General features: G+C 38.5%; 1 protein-coding gene and 1 long non-coding RNA gene across 2 annotated transcripts in view; one reads left to right on the top strand and one right to left on the bottom strand.

Moving 5' to 3' along the window:
* Window positions 1–24,939, top strand: part of pdlim1 (PDZ and LIM domain 1 (elfin)) — a 534,563-nt gene that overhangs the window by 289,819 nt on the left and 219,805 nt on the right. The gene's annotated exons all lie outside the window — the stretch shown is intronic.
* The window catches only part of LOC103912005 (uncharacterized), a 42,855-nt gene continuing 41,678 nt past the window's right edge, over window positions 23,763–24,939 (bottom strand). The window contains exon 7 of the long non-coding RNA XR_002459864.3: window positions 23,763–24,822. This is a non-coding gene — a long non-coding RNA (uncharacterized lncRNA). The remainder of the gene's footprint in view (window positions 24,823–24,939) is intronic.

Raw genomic sequence — 24,939 nt, 5'->3', positions numbered from 1 at the left:
TAAATTATAACCTCATATGGTCTAAAATACATTACTTTTTACCCTCCTCCATCCTCCCAACTCAGTTAGTGTCTTGAGGTGATCAAACATGTTTAAGCTCTCCATCTCGAAATGTGTTTGCGAGCTGGGGTCAGTTCGAGATATGTAACTACAGTATGTGTCCCATATCTTATCGTTCTCGTGAGTCTAAAGCGCACACATAACAAATACACACATGTGGCCTCACACACACCCATGTAATGCTGCGTCAATGTGGCCAGGGGCTGAGAGTGCAGTGGTGGGCTAGATAAGGGGCCAGTGGAGCAGGCGTAGTGTTCTGAGGACAGTCGGAGGACCGATAAGAGCAGATAAGATTCAGCCTGCGAGTGCTTATAGGAACATATAAGCTGAGAGACCCTGCTGCAGCCCCCAACACAGAGTGTTACTCCAGAGGCCAGACAGGAGAAACCTTTACACATACTTACACATACCGCCCCCAGTGTCTGAATGCCTTTAACATAGATAAATGAACAAGAAATGTATGAGTAGGCATAACAAAAAATTATAACACTGTATTTTGATTTACTATTCAGTCAATCGATTACTGTAGTTCACTTATACTTCATTTGGATGGTGCAACAACAGATGTTCTGAACTAATGCTCTACAAAGCAGAATTCTAGTTGATGTATTTGCAAAGTCACTTATAGTTTAAGGGTTTTTTAAAACTGGGAGTTATAAGAGCTAGATATTAGGCCAGTCTCCATGAGAACACCAGGCTATTTTCTTGGTTATTCACACCTTGACTAGAAACTCTGAAGAGATGTTTGAGGTCTGACAATGACATTAAGCAATCAGCAACTGAATGACGGAGGATGCTGTGCTTAAAGTACTATTTTTGCTATGTACCATGGGTTTTGTTAGATGTTTTGTAGATAAATTAGTTATTTGATGCTAATAAAATAAAAAAGAAGACAGCACTCCTGGCAAAAGTAGCAGGTGAATGTAGTATCAGATTTCTGTAAGTTTACTGTCTGTCTTGTAATACTTTAAAATACTGTGCCATGTTGTTTGAGTGAGTTTCCTATGGGTGCTCCGGATTCCCCCACATTCCAAAGACATGTGGTAAAGGTGAATTGGATAGGCTAAACTGTCCGTAGTGAATGATTGTATGAGTGTGTGTGGATGTTTCCCAAAGATGGGAAAGTATGCATTAGCCAACAAAGGCTCATTCTGAAAATGTATCTCTACTGGAGATCACCAATTATGTAGCCAGAAGTGCGAATGGCTGCATTTTGTCTTTAAAATGAACGCTACGAGGTAATACGGTGCTGTTTCTTTTCACGTTGACCAGCTGACTGCTTACCTCTGTGGACGGCTTTCCCGCTGTTATCAGTTTGTCCAATAGCTTGCTATGTACAATGGAAGACTTGAGACACAGAGAGGAGTTGACCACGACGACGGGGCTCGAGTGGTTCCAAAAAGCGGGTAAGACAAAAACAGAAGCCAAAAGATACAAGTAAATAACAGGGTGAGAATGTGGTAAAGACTGAAAATGTGGTAAAAATCAGGGCTTTTCTTTTTCTGGATTGCTTTTAAAAACTATCATTTGGGTTTAGGGAAGCGGGTGGGCGAGTCAGTCGTTGCTTTTGAAAACACTATTGGTTGGGTTTAGGGAAAGAGGAGGGAGGGTCAGATGATTGGTCAATCAGTTAGTTGACAGTTGACAGCAGCCTCTGGTGGATTTACGCAACAACAGCAGGTGCAAATGGCCCCGCGAAAGATATTTTTAAGAGCTCAAAAAGCCTACACAGCGACCTCTTGTGGATTCAGGAAAACAAAAACTGCAAAAAAAACGTTGCTCCTGGGACGTATTTGGCACTTTCCAGAAATGTATGTATGGTATGTTCTCAGAATGAGCCTTTGTTTGTATTAGCATATCCTGTAAATTTGCAAATACATCATTGTATTGTAATAATTCAACAGTTTACTAACATTTTAATGACTGGCAAAGCCACTCAAATTCTATCGAATGTCTAAAGGGGAGTTTCAAAACAAAACTGAATTATTAACTGAAGATATTTCAAAGAATGTGTTTGTTTGTTTGTTTGTTTGTTTGTTTGTTTGTTTGTTTGTTTGTTTGTTTGTTTGTTTGTTTTGCATAACAAGAGTCAGTGGGAACCAACACTGGAAGACTATCTGGCTCATTCTGATTACATATCTTTATATACATTTTTAGCGAGCACCAAATACGTCCCAGCTTTTTTTGCAGCTTTTTTTTGCAATTTTTTTTTTGTTTTGTTTTTTCGCAAATCTTCGAAATTCTCGTATAAGTGCCATCCACGCCTGCTGTTATCTTGTAAATCCACCCAAGACCGACAGTACCAACAGTATTTCTCTTACACCAATCGTACTTACATATACTCATAGTCAACCAAATGTAATGTGGGAGGGCAAAGTAAAATGTGACTCAATACATTTCATATTTAGTTAATTGAGCAGTTTAAATGCAGTCAAACTCTTATGGGGTTTTTGCATTGCTAAAGTCATTTGGTATGACTCTGAAAGGTCTGAAATGACACTGTTCGCTTCAAGACCTTATCTGGAGGTTTACTTCCAGGCCACGCATGAAATACGTCAATGTCAAAGGAGACATTTTCAAGTTCCAGCAGTGAATATTAAGGCCACGCATTTCTCATAAAACATGACCTTCATTTTCTAGAAGGAAGCCACCACGCAGATCAGGAACTGTTTTGCATTTGATACTGGCTGGTGGGCCTGAGGTTTATTTTGAGACATTTATTGTAACACAGGTGTTCTCTTTTCTGAGAATCAGGAACTAGACGGGTCTGCACGGACCACCATGCTCAGCCAAGTGTCGAAAGGACAGCTTAAACGAAACTGGCCCCAGAGGAGGTACTGGCAGTGGGGGATAGATCGAGCAGAAGAGCCAATATGACCGTGCAAGCTGCCCTGAAAGGGAAGGAAGGAAACAGGGGCCAGTGGTTCCATCAAACAGACAGCCTCTCGGCTAAAGTCTCTCATGGTTGTGACCACACCAACCCCCTCACAGAGAGAGAGAGCGGACTCCTGACTCTCTTACAGGCCGGAGAGTGAAAATAAACACCACATGCAGCGACCAGACTCCATCGTATTTAATAAGAGGAAAGTGTTTTAAGAGGCTGCTGAAAAGTGCGGGACATGAAAAAGGAAGATATAAGTCATTCTTTGTATTCCTCCAGTTGTTTGACTTTTTTGCCAAGATGTCCTGAGGGCATGTTTTACTTTCTGAGTGAAGCATCTCAAAAGAACTCATGTAGACAAACGTTTTCGGTGGGTTTCAAGAAAAAATTGTGATAGTTTAAAGTTGAACTACATCACGTACTACGAAAGCATCAGTGACATGATTCTCACTTTTGAAAATGAGAAAAAACCTTTTTAAAAATGTGGTAAAGTATGTCATGTGACCAACTACATTAACTGAAATGTGAGATTTTTTAAAATTATTGCAAACATTTGTCTTATAAACTTGAAAATCTTTTTTTTTTTAAAGCCATATGAAACCAGCATAAGGTAGCATGTGTTTTAAGCATGAGTTCACTAAATTAGTTAACAATAAAGCCTTTATTTATCTTAGCTCATGTTAAGTTCAACACTAATGCAAACATTGATTTAAAGAAATGTATCTGTTGATGTTATTTAATGGATATGAGAAAAAGAATGTGCAATTGTAATTTATTATTTACACTAACAATAATAGAAAAAAGCAGCATGGTGCCACAGTGGTTAGCACAATCGCCTTACAGCAAGAAGTCACTGGTTCAAGCCCCGGCTGGGTCAGTTGGCATTTCTGTGTGGAGTTTGCATATTCTCCCCATGTTTGCGTAGGTTTCCTCCAGGTGCTCCAGTTTCCCCCACAAGTCCAAAGACATGCGGTATAGGTGAATTGGGTAACCTAAATTGTCCGTGGTGTATGTGTGTGGATGAGTGTGTATGGATGTTTCCCAGCCGTGTAAAACATATAATGGATAAGTTGGCGGTTCATTCTGCTGTGGAAACCCCAGATTAATAAATAAATAGATTAAGCCGAAAAGAAAATGAATGAATGAATAATAGAAAATTATTTATATTAAGTGGTATTAACTAATATGTACTTACACTGCAATTAATCATTTGTTACAATGTAACTATTGTGTAAATACATGATTTTGCAGTGTACTTACAATTGATTAAATACCTGGATGTATGATAATTACATCTGTAACTAATTTTTGTAATTACATTTTTAATAACACCGTTGGCCATCCTTTTCACCTTAAATCACCCTTAAACCTACCCATATACCAAATCTCTACTTAACCTCACCCATATCCTACCTCAGCAGCAGCAGAAGTGTTCTGTAATACATTATAAACAGAAAATACATTGTATTTTTTATTATTATTATTCAAATACACACATATTGGGCGCAGCCCGGTGGCTCAGTGGTTAGCACTGTAGCCTAACAGCTAGTTTGAGTCCCAGCTGAACAAGTTGACATTTCTGTGTGGAGTTTGCATGTTCTCCCCATGTCTGCCTGGGTTTCCTTCGGGTGTTCTGGTTTCCCCCACAGTGCAAAGGCATGCCTTTGGGTATACAAGACATTGAATAAGCAAAATTGCCTGTAGTTTATCAGTGTGAATATGAGAGTGTGTGGGTGTTTCCCAGTGCTTGATTGCAGCTGGAAGGATATGGCATCACTGGATAAAACCCATGCTTGAATAGTTGGTAGTTCATTCCTCTGTGGCGACTGAATAATGAAGGGACTAAGGCAAAGGAAAATAAATGAATGAATGAAATACATAGTAGTAAGCCACCTTTAATATAAAGTAGGACCAAAACATCATTTGCCAATTTACAATTGGTTGTTATGCATTAAGTAACACCTTGTAATAATCTATCCTTTGTTGTTTTTTGTCGAGACACAAAGACACCAAGAAGATCGTTTGTTTTATACAGTTTTGGAAAGAATAATGTTAGCATTATTTTTCTTATTGTTTTAATGAAAACACTCTTTTGAAAATCATGAATTGCTGCTGCTCCTACCTGAAAATCTCCGAACAGCTACAGAGAAACCTGGTGGAAATCTCCATGCATCCAACCATGACTTTGAATCAACTGTGGGCAATAATGAATAGATATTAATTTTTAATATCTGGGACCTTTGTAAGACTTGTCAAGCTGTCGCGAGGCTCTTTTGATATGTGAGTTTTAACATTCATAAAAGGGCTTGAAAGCCTGCCAATGAGCAGCATCTGCTCCCAGTGCAGTGAGACGGGGCTCCTCAATGAACTAACACGCATGCCGCTCCTCCCCACAATGAGACAGAGTCAAAGACAAGTTCCTTGTTGATGCCTGTCAATGGCAAAGGTGTCACCACTGCAATTAATCTCTTTAACAGAGAGCAGGGCACTGCTTTGTTTATTCTGCTGGCTTCTCTCCTCCCAGACTGAACTCCCAGCGGCCTCCGCACACACGTTTATCAGACCCCTTATTTCCTTATCACTCTGTCATAGCTGACCATGGCCTCTTGGGTAACTATGCTGAAGGAAGTGATGAAAAAACGAGAGAGAAGCAAAAAAACGGCTAACCCCTTCAGATTTCCACGAACTGCCTTATCAGAGGAGACCGGCCGACTTCTCTCTACCCACACAACACTGAAGAAGAATGACCAGACCTTCCTCTGCAGTCTTCCCCCTTTCATTCATTCTCTTACAGCACTTTCTGCCTTAATGACACACTGTATTCATTCAATCCACTCCACTTTTTTTATCATGGAACTCAGAACTTCGGCCCAAGGTATTCAGTTTCAGAGTTCATTACACTTTGAGGATGCAGCCTTTCAGAGTATACTCCATTTTATAATGTGTGTGAACACAGGTGGTCGACATACTGTGACATCATTTAAAATGTGAAAACCAGGTTGCAAAGGATGTTGTAAAAGATGGTGTGTGCTGTTTACTGAAATAATCAGTGGTTTTTTGTTGTTGTTGTTGTGGTTTGTCTCTCCTTAATTTATGCTTCTGGCTATAAAACAACAGCCATGGTCAAGACGATCTGCTGCAGTTCAAACCTAGCATCAGAATGGGGAAGAAAGGTGATTTAAGTAACTTTGAACGTGGCGTGGTTGTTGTTTCCAGACGGGCTGGTCTGATATTTCAAAAATTGCAGATCTACTGGGATTTTCACACAAAACCGTCTCTAGGGTTTACAGACATTGGTCAGAAAAACAGAAAATATGCAGTGAGCGGTTGGTTTGTGGGTGCAAATGCCTTGCTGATGGCAGAGGTCAGAGGAGAATGGCCAGACTGGTTTGAGCTAAAAGAAAGGCAACAGTAACTCAAATAACCACTCGTTACAACTGAGGTATGCTGAAGAGCATCTCTGAACGCACAACATGTCTAAACTTGAGGCTGATGGGCAACAGCAGCAGAATACCTGGTGCCACTACTGTCAGCTAAAAATAGGAAACAGAGGTTACAATTCGCACAGGCTCACTAAAATTGGACAATAGTAGATTGGAAAAATATTGCCTTGTCTGATGAGTCTTAATTACTGACATTCGAAAGGGGTCAGAATTTGGCGTCAGCAACATGAAAGCATGGATCCATCCTGCCTTGTATCAACGGTTTAGGCTGGTAGTGCTGGTGTAATGGTGTGGGAGATATTTTCTTTGGGCCCATTTGTACCAATTAAGCATCATGTCAACACCACAGCCTGTCTGAGTATTGTTGCTGACCATGTCCATCCCTTTATGATGTTCTGATGGCTACTTCCAGCAGGATAACACGTCATGTCATAAAGTGCAAATCATCTCTGACTGATTTCATAAAAATTACAATGAGTTCACTTTACTCAAATGGCCTCCACAGTCAGAATATAAAAGTCAAATCTACTACTTTAAGTCATTTATATGTCATTTTAAGGGCCTGATAGAAAAGAGGTTTGTGCACAGAAAGATCATATGAATTTTCATTTTAAAGCCATGTTAGGATTGGCATTGTTCATTATATCGTTGATTAAGATGAACCATGTTAAGCTGACCTTACAGGTGTTTTTAAATCTTAGCAGATTAAGAACTCTGGCTGCATTACACAAGCTGAAAATGTACACATTGCCTTACATCCTCATATCTGACACACAAGCATATTTCACTGGCACAGCCTTCACAGTTTGAAAGTAGTGAGAAATCACTCACTAAAAAATGTTATTAAGATGATCAGACCTGGAAGAGCAGCTCAAATTCTGTCACACTGCAGATTTTCACTGACATTTAAACAGGTAGTGTTTATACTTTTTAGCTAGCATGCTAACTGTTTTCTACACTCTTCAGGTACAAAACTGATGCAATTTTCGCTTCTGTTTTTCTGTGTGTTTTTAGTTTAATTTCAGTAAAGAAAAAGTAATTATTAGTTGTATTACCACAGCTTTACTGCAAGTAACTAATAAAACTAGTTAGTGTTGCAAAACCATAGTAAATTTGTGGTTACCATTTCTTGAAACCATTTTTGTAATTTTTAATAGTCTTCGCTGAACATCAGAAACCTTTCTTTCTCTAGTTTTTAAAAGTGATTAATTTGGATGGTGACACGGTGGCTCAGTGTATAGCACTGTCGCCTCACAACAAGAAGGTTGCTGGTTTGAGTCCCAGCTGGGTCAGATGGAATTTCTATGTGGAGTTTGCATGTTTTCCCTGTGTGTTCCCAGGGGTTCTCGTTTTACCAACAGTCCAAAGACATCCGGGCATAGGTGAATTGACAGTGTATCTGCACTGTAAAAAAATAAATAAATGTAATTTTACGGTTTATTTCCGATATCTGAGGTGCCAGAAATAAATCGTAAAATAGCGGCTGTTAAATTACAGAAATGTACAGTAAAATAACAGAGGTTGAATTACAGAAATTTACCAGAAATTTACATTTAAGTAAATCTCTGTTATTCAAGGCCCATTATTTTACGTAGTTTTTTTTTCTTTTCTTTTTTTGTTTGTTTGTTTGTTTTTTACAGTGTGTGTGAATGACTATTTTCCACTACTGTGTAAAACATATGTTGGATAAGTTGGTGGTTCGTTTCATTGTGGCGACCCCTGATAAATAAAGGGACTAAGTCAAAGGAAAATGAAAGAATGAATTGATTTGGGAGAAATCAGCCTAAAACTGCTTTAGAGTCAGCTTGACACTACAGTATATTGAATAGGAATTTATGTGTAAACATGAGTGGTTATTTAATGTGCTCATGAGTGTGACAATGCAATGCACATTTCTAAATGAGCCATTTTTGCAGCTTACTTTACATAAATGTGCTATACATGGAAGAGATCGTTGCATTTGTGAACGTTAAACTACGTCTGCATAAAAAACTTATTTCAAAAAGAGCAATGAAAACGGTGTTTCTAAGTTGCTTTTAAAGCAACTCAAGCGGACAGAGCTGTGTCTACGGGTGACATTCACAGCTGTAGGATCAGTGTGAACAGCGAAAGAGCAGAATGTTCCAGAGACGGCAAGCGTTCTTCTTTCGGCTCTCAGATAAAGGCATGGAAATGAAGGGCAAGTTGACTGAGCTGTAAGTACAGCCGACCGAGCACAGATCAGGAGAAATCCCTCGCTTCAATTAGTCATTCTTTTCCTTTCTATCTTTCACTCTCCTTCTTTTTTTTCCCTGACATCTGATTAGAAATGTATTCCTGGATCTCACCGGCAAAATGAAAGAGAAAGCGAATGAGAGAGAAAGTGCAGGATAAAGATAATCCAACAGCTTAGGAGATACACCATAAAGTCAAACCAGGGCACAGAGGATGTTTAAAAAAAAGCAGCATCAAGACACCGGTTAAAGAATAGGCCAGCTTTAATGAGTCAGTGGCCAAAAAAAAGAGGAAAGAAAAGAAAGGAAAGCTGGCTTTAAAGTATCCCTCATTAGCTTCTCAACTGATGTCACATGCTGGCAATCTCACAGCCATGAAGACAATAAAGCAACAGCAGCCATCTAGTGATCACAGCAACCCAAACTAAATAAAGTGTATAAAGATATATAAGATGTACAATAGATTTATATGCTGAATGCAAACGAGACTCATGAAAATAATCAAATATTGCACCAACCCAGAATAACTAAAAAATGCTTTAATTGTCATTTTAAATCATTCTAATTGGCTGTTGAAGTTAAACAAAAACTTTAAGTCAGAATTTGCCAGAGGTATGAATAATTTCAGTCTTGACTGTATGTATACTTACAGTACTGCTTAAAAATTTAAGTGTTGAATTAAGTTATTTTAAAAATATATATGGTTAAATAGACTTAAAATAAATAGTTATAAAAATCTTTAAAATAATATTAATATTAATATTAGTAATAATCAATTAAAATATTTTTAATATCCATTTATTTATTTATTTAATCTGTAAAGTCCCAAGAGCCAGTTTCTGTGACGATGTATACATATATATGTTGTTCTATTGGCATGCACTGGGGCGGTTTGCTGCATAGTGGGAAGTGGATGGGAAGAAAATCAGCACCTTCAAGTCCAAGGCCATGGGGCTTCACCGGAAGAAGTTGGTTTGCCATCTCTAGGTTGGAGGAAAGTCCTTACCCCAGGTGAAGTTTAAGATCCTTTGGGTTTTGTTCACAAGTGAGCGAAGGATGGAACGTGAGATTGACAGGCAGATCGGTGCAGAAGCAGCAGTAATGCGGTCAATGTACTGATCCTTTTGGTAAAGAAAGAGCTGAACCGAAAGGCAAAGCTCTCGATTTACCGGTCAATCTACGTTCCTACTCTCACCTGTGGTTGTAAGCTTTGGATCAGTCATGGAAAAGCAACTGAAAATGAATGAATGAATGATCTGTATATTTAGATTTCAGCAAATTTTTATATCTTTATTAAATTTTAAAAAATCTTTATATTTCAGTATATACTAAAATGTTAAATATTCCTTTTATAGCAATCATTCTAATATGATGATTTGGTGGTTAAGAAAAATCTCTCATTATTATCAATATTAGAAATGTTTAAGGCAACGCAGTGGCGCAGTAGGTAGTGCTGTCGCCTTAGAGCAAGAAGGTCGCTGGTTCGAGCCTCTACTGGGTCAGTTGGCGTTTCTGTGTGAAGTTTGCATGTTGCCCCTGCGTTTGTGTGGGTTTCTTCCTGGTGCTCCGGTTTCCCCCACAGTCCAAAGACTTGCGGTGCAGGTGAATTGGGTAAGCTAAAATTGTCCGTAGTGTATGAGTGTGTGTGGATGTTTCCCAGAGATGGGTTGTGGCTGGAGGAACATCCGCTGCATAAAAACATGCTGGATAAGTTGGTGGTTAATTCCACTGTGGCGACCCCAGATTAATAATGGGACTAAGCTGAAAAAAATGAATGAATAAATGAACTGTTTAATATTACCGCTTAATATTTTTTATGGAAGATGGTATACTTTTTATCATTCTTTAAGGAAAATAGCTTTCCCATAATGTTGCAACATTTTAAGTGATCTCTTTTGTACATAGCTCTAGATATATTTTGGAAATAGTGTAAATTGACACTTGTTTATAGTAACTTTTGAATCATAATAAAAAGTATTGTGAAGAAAAAGAATGTTTTAAAACAAATATAAAAATTATGTTTTATATTCAAATAGCACCCTGCATTTGGTATTTTGGTATGCCATGTAATACATTCCAAAACATGCTACATCTGCCATCTTGATTTTGACCTTGGTAAAGGGTCTGAGGTCACAGGTCTCACCCCCTCTCTAAGATGATGCTCAAGGCCTGGCCATTTGCCGAAGACCCTGTCCTACAATGGCAAGGCCACTCATTAGACTCCAAAGAGCAGGAGGAAACTGGCTAGACAGGGTCTCACAAGGGGACAGATATTGATCAGGGATCAAACTCACCCACACACACACTCATACATTCTCACACACAAGCACACTCATACACAGCTACTCGAATCAAGGGTGTAAATTGGGAGATGCGAGGAGGAGAGCGAGGGGATGCTTGATGAAATAGAGGCCAATATGTGATCAATACAGCCTGAGATTTTCTCCTCTCTCCATTTCAATTGTCATGCTGCAAGCAATTAGACGAGGTGAGGATAGTGGGCCAGATTTACCCCTATTACCAGACAGGCGCTAGGAGGGAGAAAATGTTACTGTTATTATTTTTCTTAGTCAATATGCTTTGATTTTTTTTAAATAAAACTGCATGAGGGGTGGAGAGGCGTCCTTGAGCTGACAGCGGTCCACTGATGGCCGGTCAGTTCTCTGAGAGAGAGAGAAAACATATTTAGAGATGATGATGGTGATGATAAAGAGCAGGAACAAAGAGCATTCAGTAATGTTCATATTTGGTTATTTTAGGGGGAAACAATAATAACATTTTAGAGTAAATGGGGCTCTTTTTTAACAATCTAAGCACATGGTGTAAAGTGCACGGCACAGGTGCACTTAGGGTGTGCCCAATTTCTCTTGTGCTATTTTAAGGACAGGAAAAATGGTCTGCGTTTATTTATTTATTTATTTAGGTTTGTTTGTTTGTTTGTTTGTTTGTTTGTTTGTTTGTTTGTTTGTTTGTTTGTTTGTGTAATAGGCAGTGTGTAAGCATATTGGGGAGATACCTACAGGCACATATCACTAACACTCTTAAAAGAAAAAAAGAAAAAATGTGCCATTGACTTTAGATCAATTTTTAGTTGGCCAGCAGCCTCAAAATAGTAAAAATGGGCACAGAAATTGGCACAATTGCATTTATCATGTAAACAACATGGTGCAGGACATGAAAGTTATATTTGTGCTGGGCTGAAACTAGCAAAATAACTTGCATCAAATCTGGGGCCTCATTGTGTTATTTATATGATAGGTCCTATTTTGCTTTTTGTTTTCACCTCAGAATGTTGCAGAAAGATTTTTAACTGTTACTGATCGAATGGGCTCTAAATGGCTACTTCATTCCTAAGCACAGCAGAAATGTAGCAGAAATGCTGTGAAAAAAAGAAATGTATAAAAAAAAATCTGATGCAAGATCTAGTTGTAAATGCACTCACTGGTGACTTAACTAGGTACACCTTACTAGTACCGTGTCAGACCCGCTTTTGCCTTCAGAACGGCCTTATTCCTTTGTGGCATAGATTCAACAAGGTACTGGTAATATTTTTCAGAGATTTTGGTCTATTTTGACATGATAGCATCACACAGTTGCTGCAGATTTGTCAGCTGCACATCCATGATATTCCACCACATCCTAAAGATGCTCTATTGGATTGGCATCTGGTGACTTTGGAGGTGATTTGCGTACAGTGAACTCCTTGTCATGTTTAAGAAACCAGTCTGAGATGATTCACGCTTTATCACACGGCGTGTTATCCTGCTGGAAGTAGTCGTCAAAGATGAGTACACTGTGGTTTTAAAAGGGATGGACAAGGTCAGCAACAATACTCCGGCAGGCTGTGGCATTGACACAATGCTCAATTGGTACTAATGGGCCCAAAGTGTGCCAAGAAAAAATCCCCCACACCATTACACCACCACCACGAGCCTGAACCAGACAGGATAAATCCATGCTTTCATGTTGTTGACGACAAATTCTGACCCAACCATCCAACTGTTGCAGCAGTAATTGAGACTGATTGGACCAGGCAACGTTTTTCCAATCTTTTATTGTCCTATTTTGGTGAGCCTGTGCAAATTGTAGCCTCAGTTTCCTGTTCTTAGCTGACAGGAGTGGCACCCGGTGTGGTCTTCTGCTGCTGTAGCCCATCCGCCTCAAGGTTGGACGTGTTGTGCGTTCTTAGATCATGCGTTTATCTGTATATCTCGATTGTAACAAGTGGTTATTTGAGTTGCTGTTCCCTTTCTATCAGCTCGAACCAGTCTGAGCATTATCCTTTGACCTCTGGCATCAACAAGGCATTTGCACCCACAGAACTGCCGCTCACTGGATATTTTCTCTTTTTCAAACCAATTGCTGTAAACCCCAGAGATAGTTGTGCTGGAAAAATCTTTGTAGATCTGCAGATACTGAAATACTCAGACCAGCCACGTACCAACAACCATGCCACGTTTAAAGTCAATAAATTCATCTTACTTTTCCATTCTGATGCTCGGTTTAAACTGCAGCAGATCATCTTGACCATGTCTGGTTAGAAATTTGCCTTAACAAGCAGTTGGACAGGTGTACCTAATAAAGTAGCCGGAGAGTGTGTAATAGTGTATGCTTTACTTTATTTGTGCCAGTTATTGGCACTTTATTTTAGTTTAATTGTGCAGGGATATTTTTTGCACCCATAAAACTTACCCTTGAATTTGTGGGAAAACTTTGTTAATCTGATGGCACATGTTTCAAAACTGAAAGAGAACCTGAAGAACATTCAGATTTTTATATTTATACCATGAAATAACCTTGTTAAATTCTGCAGGGAGGTTTTTGGTGATACCTTAAAAAACGACTATACTATACTATACTATACTATACTATACTATACTATACTAACCCTCCCAGAACAGACATTTAAGTAACACACACACACAAAGACACACAGAGAGAGAGACAACTCACATACATACACTAATATATGCATTTTATTAGTTGACTAAGGTCAGTCGGAGGAATCTCATGCATACAGTATGAAATAAACTGTCAAAGACCTTCACACCATATGAGGAACACACTAGAGCACAGCTGCACAGGCATGAATCAAGTACAAAGAAATTCCAGCTGCCATGTATTTATCATACAGAATATCACCCATGTCAAATATACTTGAATATTCGGGTAAAGACCTCTGGAGTGACCTTATTTTATTGTAACCCACATTTTTCAAGCGTTGATCTTTTAGAACTCTTTTAGAGAGAGTACTATTTCATTAAAATATCAAATTTGTATCTCAGACTTTGCTTGTAAATTCTTCAAGAGGAATAAAACTAATCACAGTTGTTGACAGTATAATGCTATAAAAGGGAATGTGGATGCCACAGGCTCAAAGTTTTGTGGTGAAATTTCAGATATTTAAAATCTCTATACGAGACATCTGATTACTGATGTCTTTTTCTTGAGAGAAACTCCTCCATTTGCTCTCCAGTTCTTTTAAATTGATGTATGGGAGAAACATTCAAGACATTAAAGAGATGTCATTAATTTTCTTTCCCATGGGAACCGTTCTGTCTTAATTGTTTCATCCTCTTGAATGGAACCATCATGTTGTTCGACAGCAATAACAATGTGCTATAGATAGAAACCCAAAATGATATGCTCTACTCAATGACAACGTTAGCGGTAAATAAAGTATTGCTTATAGGTCAGAGCAAACAAGATGGTTCCTAGAGCTCGTGTGCATGCCATTGTTCCCAGTGGCTGATATGTGGGGAGAGAAAACCTTCACATGACCTTCAGTGTCTGCGTCGTCTGAAGGAGCTTACCTCTTTTTCAAGAAGGGAATGTCACGCAGACCCGAGGCTTTATCTTCAGCCCACTTTTTCATGGGCATCTTAAATGGCTGTTTGAGCTAGCTGAAGTGTTTGGACAATAGGTATTCATTAAGGGCCAGTGTACAGTGCGCAGGGCTGTTTTGTCTGAGAGAGGAAGATAACAAAAGGACATGGCAACCCACTTCAGCATTTTCAAAATGAATGGCTGGGGCGGAGTGACAGTTTAGCATTCAGTGTCAGGTGTCGCAGGCGACAGACTTTGTTTTTTCTCTTGTTTATTTTTTCACGGGCCGGGGCACTCGTGAAACAAAGCGGAGTTCGGATTCACCACCATCTCCCTTGTGCGTCTTCACTCTTGTTTGGTGTAATCCTTTAGCGTTGTCTGAAATGACACAAGTGTCAAAGCCAGTGATGTCAGAGAGCGCGGCTGCATTCTTCGTCCTGCCTCTGAACTCGTCTTCACAGAGAAATTGATTAGCAAGGGTTCAGGCCCGGCAGCTCAGGCCTCAGCATGCAGAACACTCCCCGAACACAATAAAAACCAGAGGGGGGAAGAGGAGGGGATGAGAGAGATCCCTGGCAGAGTGAAACACACAACAGGACAGCGGGGACTAGCCAGTTCAAAGTCCACAGTCTGAAACCCTAGAGGACCCCCACTCCCCCCCTCTGAACCCTGCCCCTCGCCCCTCCTTCCTGGGCCCTCGTCTGGTTTGAAAGGTCAGTGCGTGTCTGGGAAAGAAGTCTGGGGATCCCCTTCTTTATTAAAGGTCACTATTATTCAATAGCCTTAACACGCAGCCGCTCTGCTTGGTCCAGCGAGTCCTGGCAGGAGGGGGTGCTGGAGGATGCAGGATGGGGTGCAGACAAGCCTTGGGGATGAGCTTCAGCAGGTTTTTGGGGAGTCTTGTATGAGCTCACATTGGTGAATCGTTCTTTCTTGACTTCTATTTGATTAGCGTGATGATTTTAGTCAGAATTTCATTGAACAAACTTATAGTTGGCATTTTCTATTTGTCTCTCAGACTCATATGACTTTTTTTACTTTTCCAATGGGATATATGCTTATTATTAGCCCATTGGCTGCTCAATAGTACTTGTAAAACACATATTAATGCCTTATTCTTCATGACAATATATTATCTTTCTATTTAACTATATGCATTACATCTTCAATGACCAAGGACAAATTAATTAACAGTGACATTGAAAATAAAATAAAATAATAAAATAAAATAAAAATAATAAAATAAAATAATAAAATGAAATAAAAACAAAATTAAATAAAATTATAAAATTAAATAAAGAAAATATCAAAATTAAATAAAATGAATTAATAAAATATTAAAATTAAATAAAAATAATATAATCAAATAAAATTATAAAAAATATGAAATATAAAAAATATAAAATTAAATTATAGAATTGTACAATATGACTGTTTTACTGTATTTTTAATAAATAAATTTCTAAGCATTTAAAAGGTTTTCTGAAACAAAAATTGCACTGGTTTTGAACAGTGTTATTATTATTATTATTTATTCATTCATTTTCTTTTTGGCTTAGCCCCTTTATTAATCTGGGGTCGCCACAGCGGAATGAACCGCCAACTGATCCATCATACGTTTTACGCAGCAGATGGCCTTCCAGCTGCAACCCATCTCTGTGAAACATCCATACACACTCATTCACACTCATACAGTACGGAAAATTTAGATTACCCAATTCACCTGTACCGCATGCCTTTGGACTGTGGGGGAAACTAGAGCACCCGGAGGAAACCCACCCGAACGTGGGGATTACATGCAAACTCCACACAGAAACTCCAACTGACCCAGCCGAGGCTCGAACCACCGACCTTCTTGCTGTGAGGCGACAGCACTGCTGCACCACTGCGTCGCCCATTATTATTATTATTATTATTATTATTATTAGTAGTAGTAGTAGTAGTAGTATTATTACACTCTAAATAACTTTATTATTTATATCAAACGAGTTATTTATTTAACCCAATGGTTGAGTTAAAAATATTTGGTGCTTTGAGTTATATTTACCCTTTATTTAATTATTTATTAATAACTTAACCAGTTGGGTTAAACATTTGGTACTTTTTTGGGTTATTTTCTACCTTTATTGGGTTATTTATTTAATAACTCAACGAGTTGTATTTAAAAAAATTAATTTCAACAGTCAACTAATTTAACTAATACAGAACAGCTGTATTAATATGCCTACAAAATGTTGTTTTTCTGTTATAATTTTTATTTAAGCTCTAACACAACAATATTGTTGTTTTTTATCAAATTACCTCTTTGTGTTGTGGCTTTTAATATACGTTTCACCAGCACTCTTAATTATTGATGATACAAACACGCACTTCATAGCCAATCTATTTTAAGCTGGAACTTAAAATGTAATAGAAATAAAGCATTTTTAATATTTGTTTTTAAAACTGTATGTTGTTTATTCAAACAGCCATAATTTTAAAATTAATAGTAGTACCAGTAATAGTATCAATAGTAATACCAGTATAGAACAAATAACATTTAATCAAAATAACCCAGTGCATTGGATGAAATATATTATAGGTATTTTTACCCCAAATATTTTAACTGAGTATCATTATTATTATTAATCCTCAATGAAAAGAAACTTTGAACCAATGCAATCCGCAAATAGTGTCATCACTCTTTGAGAAGTTCAGGGTTCAAATGTTTGCCGAACATGCTAATCTGCTGAAAATGTGATGATGGGAGTTGAATTTGGCGGTAAACTAAGTTGGGGGAAGGGGCTGCACAGTTACGCTGCTAGTTCCCGCATTGTATTCGCTTCACCCCAGCCAAACTACTTCCCGATTTCTTACAGCTAGTGAGAGAAAGAGAGAGGGAACTGACACACTCATTCTCATGTAAAACACTTTTCGCACAAGCATCCCCCAATCTGCGAGTCCTCATTAGGTATGCCTAGTTTAGCGCTGACTCTTTTTCATCAAGTGGCTCTATTATTACAATAATCATCAGCACTACCTCAATCATGTTTGCAGTAATTTCATAAATCAAGGGCCCTTTAGCAGGCCACAGGAGCTCTGGATTCTCTCAGGCCATTTGTTCACAGTTTCAGAGACGAGGTGAGCCGACGGGGGGAGACTGATCAGTCCAGGCCTTTCACACAAGAGGGACAGTAATTACAACCCTGTGCGATGGGTGACAGGGGAGAATTATCACTCTGATTCAGGACTAAAAGCCGCTTACTGGCTCCAATGCTAAATTCTCCATCAGTGAACATTGTTCTTCTTGGGTTTTTTTTTTTTGGTTTTGGTTTTGGTTTGGTTTGGGGTGGTGGTGGGAGGGAGAGGGTATTTCAGGCCACCAGATGTGTAAGGTCTTCTTGTGTAAAGATGAACACAAGCGGATATCTGAGCAGCAGGGTTCACACTCACTTTGAAACGAGATGATTTTCAGCACCTGGTTTTGATAAGGCTCTTTTTCTGATGACCATTACAACACATGGCATGATTTCATATGCCATAAAAAAGTATGGCTTTGGCAACAGGATAGTAAATTTTATATGATCTGCCATCTTTTTGAGGGGAAAAAAAGAAAAGAGAAGAAAAAACATGTACAGAGGGTTTTGCCTAACCTCGGAAAATTATGATTTTTTTTATCTAATATTTAACTTGTATAATGTACATACACTATCAGTCAAAAGTTTGGGGTTAGTAGGATTTTTAAATGTTTTAAAACAAGCTTCTCCTGCTCACCAAGGCTGCATTTATTTAATTAAAAATACAGTACAAATTGTAAAAGTGTGAAATGGTATTGCACTATAAAATAACAAAAGTAGTTTATAATTTAATTTAATAATTTATTCCAGTGATTTTAAAGATTAATTTTCAGCTTCATTACTCCAGTCTTCAGAGTCATATGATTCTTCACAAATCACTCTAATTTTAATTATTATTATTATTATTATTATTATTATTGTTGTTGTTGTTGTTGTTGTTGTTGTTGTTGTTGTTGTTGTTGTTTTTGTGGTAATGGTAAAAATATTAAAAGCAATTATGACTGGAGTAATCATTTCATTTGAAACTGTACAATATTAAAGCAGTTATTTAAAAATGTAATAAGTATTTAACAATTTAACTATTTTTTTTACATTTAATAAATGCCACCTTTATGAACAGAATAATTTTCTGATAAAAAAATACATGAAAAAAGAAAAAACTGACCCCAAACTTTTATGTTTATTTATAAATAAAGACACATTTTGAAGCACAACTGTTTTCACATAATTTTCGATTTTAACTAGACATGTCTGTAAATTTAAATAGTAACTGTTAAATGATTTTTTTTTTTTTTGAAAAAATAAAACAAAAATATTTACAGAGGGTTTCACTTGGCCCTAGACAACTATGAATTAAATGTTATATAATTAAATGTTATATTTTGCAGCATAATCAGTTGAATTTTCACAAAATACAAAGGTAAATTTTTACTTATATCTGAAATACAAAAAAACATGTTTGTTATGTTACAAAAATAAAATAAATGCTAAATGGCATCACAGTGGCGCAGTGGGTAGCACAATCGCCTCACAGCAAGAAGGTCACTGGTTTGCCTTGGCTGGGTCAGTTGGAGTTTCTGTGTGGGTTTGTATGTTCTCCCCATGTTCGCGTGGGTTTTCTCTGGGTGCTCTGGTTTCCCCCAGAGTCCAAAGACATGTGGTACAGGTGAACTGGGTAAGCTAAACTGTCCGTAGTGAAAGAGTGTGTATGGATGTTTCCCAGTGATGGGTTGCAGCTGGAAGAGCATCCGCTGCATAAAAACATATGCTGGATAAGTTGGCAGTTCATTCTGCTGTGGCAACCCTAGATTAATAAAGGGACTAAGCCGAATAGTGAATGAATGAATGAATGAATGAATGAATGAATGAATGAATGAATGAATGAATGAGCTCATGGGTTGATAATCAACATTTTCTGAAGGTTAAATGCACTGTTCTGACTGAAGATGACTGAAGAAAATTTTTATATTTCTTAAAACCAATGTTTAATTAAGTGTTTTTTACTAATTCTATGTAAATATTTGCAAAAGTGTATTTTTTTATTTCTGTGATGTTTTTTGTACCCCTGAAAACAAGTTACTTTATTTTGTGAAATATTAAAAAAGGCAGAAACTGTAGTCTACATAGTGTTTAGTATAGCCTCAGTTTTGAAGAAAACAACCTGTTGCAATCAATCAGTTTTTTATTTTGTGTTTTGGATGCTGGTTGACCAGGTAATCTGGACCACCATAGAAAATAATCTTTTCAGTGTGAAAAGAAACTAAGAACTAAAAAACCAAGAAACAAATGCTTGTTTGAACTTGTTTTCTTTTTAAACATCCATGAGAACGTGTACAGTCCATTAGCTTCTGAGTAACAACTGAAGGACATTCCCACTTTCCCACTTGAGGATTCATCAGGGAACGGGTGATGCTTCTCTGTGTGCCTTTGCATGCTGGCAGTAGCAGATGGCTTCAAATTGAATTAGATTGCAGTGTTAATAAGAGTAACTTTTTGTTTGTGTCCTTGAGATCCAGAGGAGGGATTTTCATACCCTCCTGGATTCCATACTAAAACACTGAAGACCTGTAGACACATTCCACTAATTTGGTGCCTCTTTACTATTTTAATAAATTCTAGGTACACTAACTAACTGTTTAGATGCTTACCAGTATATAATATGTACTGCAAACCAATACTATAGCATTAAAAGCATATCACATTGTGCATTTATGTTTGCATTGATATGTCATTCATCTCTCCATAAGTTTTGAACTTTTCCAACTTTTTTCCAGTAAATAAAATCTATATTTTGAGAAAGCTAACCAATATTCGGATTATATATGGTGCTGGGTATAAATAATACATTTTAATGAACAAAATGTTATATGCTGCTGACCTGTGTAAATCCTTAACATCGTAGGGAATGCAAAAAAAACCACTCTTTCCACAATATAACAGCAAGACAAATCAAGAACCTCATTTATCAATTTGCACACAAATTGTAGAGTCGACTGCATTTGTCAGGTCAATTATTCAGTTCAGCTAATTGTAGCAAATTATTAAAATATGTATAGAAGCTCTGTCAGGTTTCATTTTCACACAAAGACATTTTTTTTAAATGGGGTTGTAAAAACATGCAAAGCCATTTTGAAAAATCAATACAAAACAAATCAGCTCATAGAAAATTCGGTTTGTTCTCCTGAGGTTAATGATCAACATTTTATGAAGCTTAAATACAACTTATTGTGCATGCCAGACCAGTAGATGGCACACATATGTAAAATGAACACAAAATACGCACAAGCTTTATGTGCTTTATTTCAAGGTGTCTATTCATTTATCTATTCAGTAAATATTCAAGTATTATTAACTAATTACATGTGCTTACTATATGGTTAGGCTTAGAGGGTGGGTTAAGTTTAGGGTTAGTTGCATGTAATTGTGTGCAAAATTAATTGTAGCTACAATGATCTGTAACTAGGATAACTTAATTGTTACGCTTTTTGAAAAGATTGTATTTTCAATAAATGGCCCAAACACATTAAAGTTTTCCAATATTAGTTGTAAAATCCTGTAAATGCCACCCTGGAATAGATCTCATTCTTTCGTTCCCTCCTCTTATTTAAACACACATGTAGCTGTTTACAGGGTTTGTCTATGTAGTTTATGCATGACATGTCTGTGTGTGCATGATTGCATGTGAGGGTGTGCCCTGGTGTGTGCGTGTGTAAGTGTGTGTCCATGCGATTGTATATGGCGGGGTGTGTCTGGGTCTCACCCCGGGTCTTGATGAAGTGTCTGGTCTCTCAGGCACAGTGTCTGAATTTGGGGCTCCAGTCGGAGGGGGGCATCTCTCAGAGACAGCGCTCATCCCAATCGGGTCATCTTCACGCTCCTCATCTAGGGCTCGTGTGTCCACAAGACACAGGGCCATGATGACCGTTGCATTACATCCCTATTGAAATCCATATTCAGAGGAGACTGTTTGGAGCTGGATCTTATGAAAGACATATTTATGTCTAATCCTCAAATACCCCCCCACTCCCCAACCAAAAAACAGCTTCCAGTCCCAACCGTCACTTCAGCCTGCTTTCCCAATCCTGCTAAGGATTATTTTGTATAATGATGAATAATTTATGAAAATCTACCCCCTGGCCCTCAACAGTGTCTCTCAATTGGCCTTGGCATTAAGCCATTCATTCCTCTGTCTGGGGTGGGAGTCGCTCATAAGCAACCGCATAATAAAATCTCATTTTCCCCTAAAAGCGAATGATGCCATGACTTAAAATCTTATGAATAATTTCTAAACCTAAATTTGGACACACTCTCCCCTTTTGTGAGCTCTAAACAAGGATGGTGGCACTTTTGGGTATACCTTTTTACTTTGCATCTCCACGCCCCAATGCACATTTTCTTCATTCTTCTAAGTGTTTCCTTTTCGTTCGTTTTACTTTATGGGACTGAGATTTGAATCATTTTCAGTTCGGATTCCACTTAAAAGTTCAAATTCATTAAAAGCTTAATCATCAAATATTTTAGTTTTTTAAGGAATAAGTTGTTTAAAATTGTGAAATTGACTGTTAATTGATTAGATCTTTTATAAATGCTATAACTAATTATTTACTTTTTTGCTGAAACAACATTCAGAACCATTATAACAGTAATTGTCACTCACCATGGAGGGATTCACTGCAACTAAGTTCTACAATCTAATAATCCAAATCATTTGCAAATATTTGAGAAAGGTCGCTACATTACAGCCACCCTGTCTGTGTATTCCTTCTTGACTTGAATTGTTTATTTGCTATGTCACTTCACTAGTAAGTAAGAGCCTACTCACACTATGCTATCCAAACCGTGGCCAGGCCCGTTTCCCGGATCGTTTGAGAAGTGTGAATGCTCTGAATCAGCTCAGGCACGGTTCACTTAGCCGGCCCTGGCCCGGTTGGAAGAGGTGTGCCAGAGCGTGGTTCACTTGGGCCTTGGCGTGGTATGCTTGTAGTGTGAGTGCAAAGAGCACCAGAGCCTGAAACTGAAGACGAGATGTGACTTTTACGGGACTGTTTCATATGTGTTCATTAATCATTCTTACTGTTCAATGAACGCAAACTGTCATAGTTTATTAAAGAGGCAAACCACTCGCTGCACGACCATTGCACCTTCAGCAAACCTCATAATTGCTGCAGCACGAGGACTTTATGATTGTTTATGAGCGTCAAAAGTGGTGAAATATTTGTCTACGTGTCACCACATCCCAAACAACTAAAACGATATAACTAAAAAACTCTCCACTGTGCTTAGTGAGAGCGCTTACTGAACAGCACATCATCGATGATGTAAGCGTGCCCAGGCCCGAATGTAATGTGAGTGCGAGCTGTCGGGGGAGATGGGAGGGGGGACAAGTGTGCTTTGGCCTGGTTTAGGGCAACTGTACATAGTGCGAGTATGCCCTAAGTATTAATAATTAATCTGCGTTTTATAGTGCATTATTGTGTTTGGTCATACACCCAAAGTGCTTGTACAATCACGAGGGGCGGTCTTTATTCACCACCACCTGTGTGCCTCATCCACTTGGATGATTTGTTGGCAGCCACAGGACAACAGTGCCAGTGCGCTTACCACACTCCAGCTATAGATGAAGTAGAGAGATGGCAAAATAGATAGTTCGGTGGATGGGGATGATTAGGAGAGCATGATTGGTAAGGGCTGATGAGGAGAATTTGGCCAGGACAACGGGGTTACACCCCTGTTCTTTACAAGATCTATTGAAATTTTTAATGACCACAGAGAGTCAGGACCTTGGTTTAACATCTCATCCGAAAGAGGACACTCACTGACAGTACAGCTTCCCCTTCACTATACTGGGGGTTTAGGACACAAATCACAGGTTGAGTGCCCCTGCTGGACAGACTAAAATCACTTCCAACAGCAACCTAGTTTTCCCATGTGGGCTCCCATCCAGGTACTAACCAGGCTCAGACTTGCTTAGCTTCAGTCTTGGGCTGCAAGATGATGTGACTGTGACTCTGTCACACTTGGGCTCTGATTTGTTGCTAAATAACCAATCAGAGTGCTCTCATCAGCTGACAGTTGATGCCAATTCCACATGCTGAATGAGACCAACAAGAGGCGATGTGTGGAACCAAACAAACAAAACAAGCTAGCTGGACAGACACTGGAGACAGACTGACAAGGCTCAATGGCTGACCGCTGGCTCAGTGTGTCCAAGTCTACTACAATCCAAACTTGTGAAAATGGTGATGTCATCCATGTAAAACCAACGATGGTGTATTACAGGGCTGATTGCTAGCAGGAAACTTTTTATTGCTTTACAAAGTGACATCGCCAAATACTGGCATGGTATTTATAATAGAGCATTACTAGTCATATTATTATCTGTACTTGAAACATTTAAAAATAGTCAATGAAATAGCATCAGTAGCATACTTGCAGCCATTGTATGAGTATTGTATACTACAGGAAACATTTTAGTACAGCACTCTATCTATATTGACAGAAAACAGCAGAATCACTAACTGTTAACATAAACGCACACAATAAAAATGTTTAAGCCAACAGCTTTTCCCCACTCTCTTTTAATATTTAAGCAAACAGACTGGCCTTTCAATTCATAATTTATTTACAGTGATTAACAAACCTGCACTTGAGAGAAATGACTGTTAATGTGACCCCAGGGTGACCAGTCCCTAAGGACAAGCTAATAACACTCAACACTGGACAAGACACATCATGTAAACTGAGAGAAGTTAGAGACAGAAATCTGAGGCAACTGTGGCTCTTTTTTTTTCCTCTCTCTCTTTGTGTGTGTGTGTGTGTGTGTGTGTGTGTGTGTGTGTGTGTGTGTGTGTGTGTGTGTGTGTGTGTGTGTGTGTGTGTGTGTGTGTGTGTGTGTGTGTGTGTGTGTGTAGAGAGAGAGAGAGAGAGAGAGAGAGAGTTAAAGAAGAAAGACAGGGTGTTATCTGAAGCAGCAAAGCCGTCTCTGGCTGCAGGGATCTTTGATGATGGAAATCAATAGATACTCACTGCATAGTGGCATAACCTTGTCAGGCCAGAGCAAGGGTACTCTGGTTAAAAATGTGGGTGGAGGAAAGAGAGATGGAGAAGGGAGGGTGAAAGAGAGCGCAGTGTCATGTGGTCGTCCTCAGCAGCTTAATGTGTAAGTGTCCGGTAATCAGGCCATGGCCTTGCAGGCCTTCTAAAAGCCTTCTGCTGAAGCTGATCATCCAAAAATCACCGGTGGCAGAGTGGACTGCAAAGTCACGCACATATACTAGTGACTTCAGGTGGCAGGAGAAAACATCCAATAAATCCTCAGCCTGTGCCATCAGATGTTATACACACTGTAAAACATGCTACGTTCAGGTTACTCTAAACATTTGTGTAAACTTATTTCCTCTAAACAATTCAGAACCTTACTTTAGGCTGGACACTGGAAATCTGCTTCTCAGCCAGTTTTG

The sequence above is a fragment of the Danio rerio genome, chromosome 13, assembly GCF_049306965.1.
Source record: "Danio rerio strain Tuebingen ecotype United States chromosome 13, GRCz12tu, whole genome shotgun sequence".
Taxonomy (NCBI): Eukaryota; Metazoa; Chordata; class Actinopteri; order Cypriniformes; family Danionidae; genus Danio; species Danio rerio.
The sequence above is the reverse complement of the archived record's forward strand: the minus strand, read 5'-3'. Positions and strand labels throughout refer to the sequence as shown.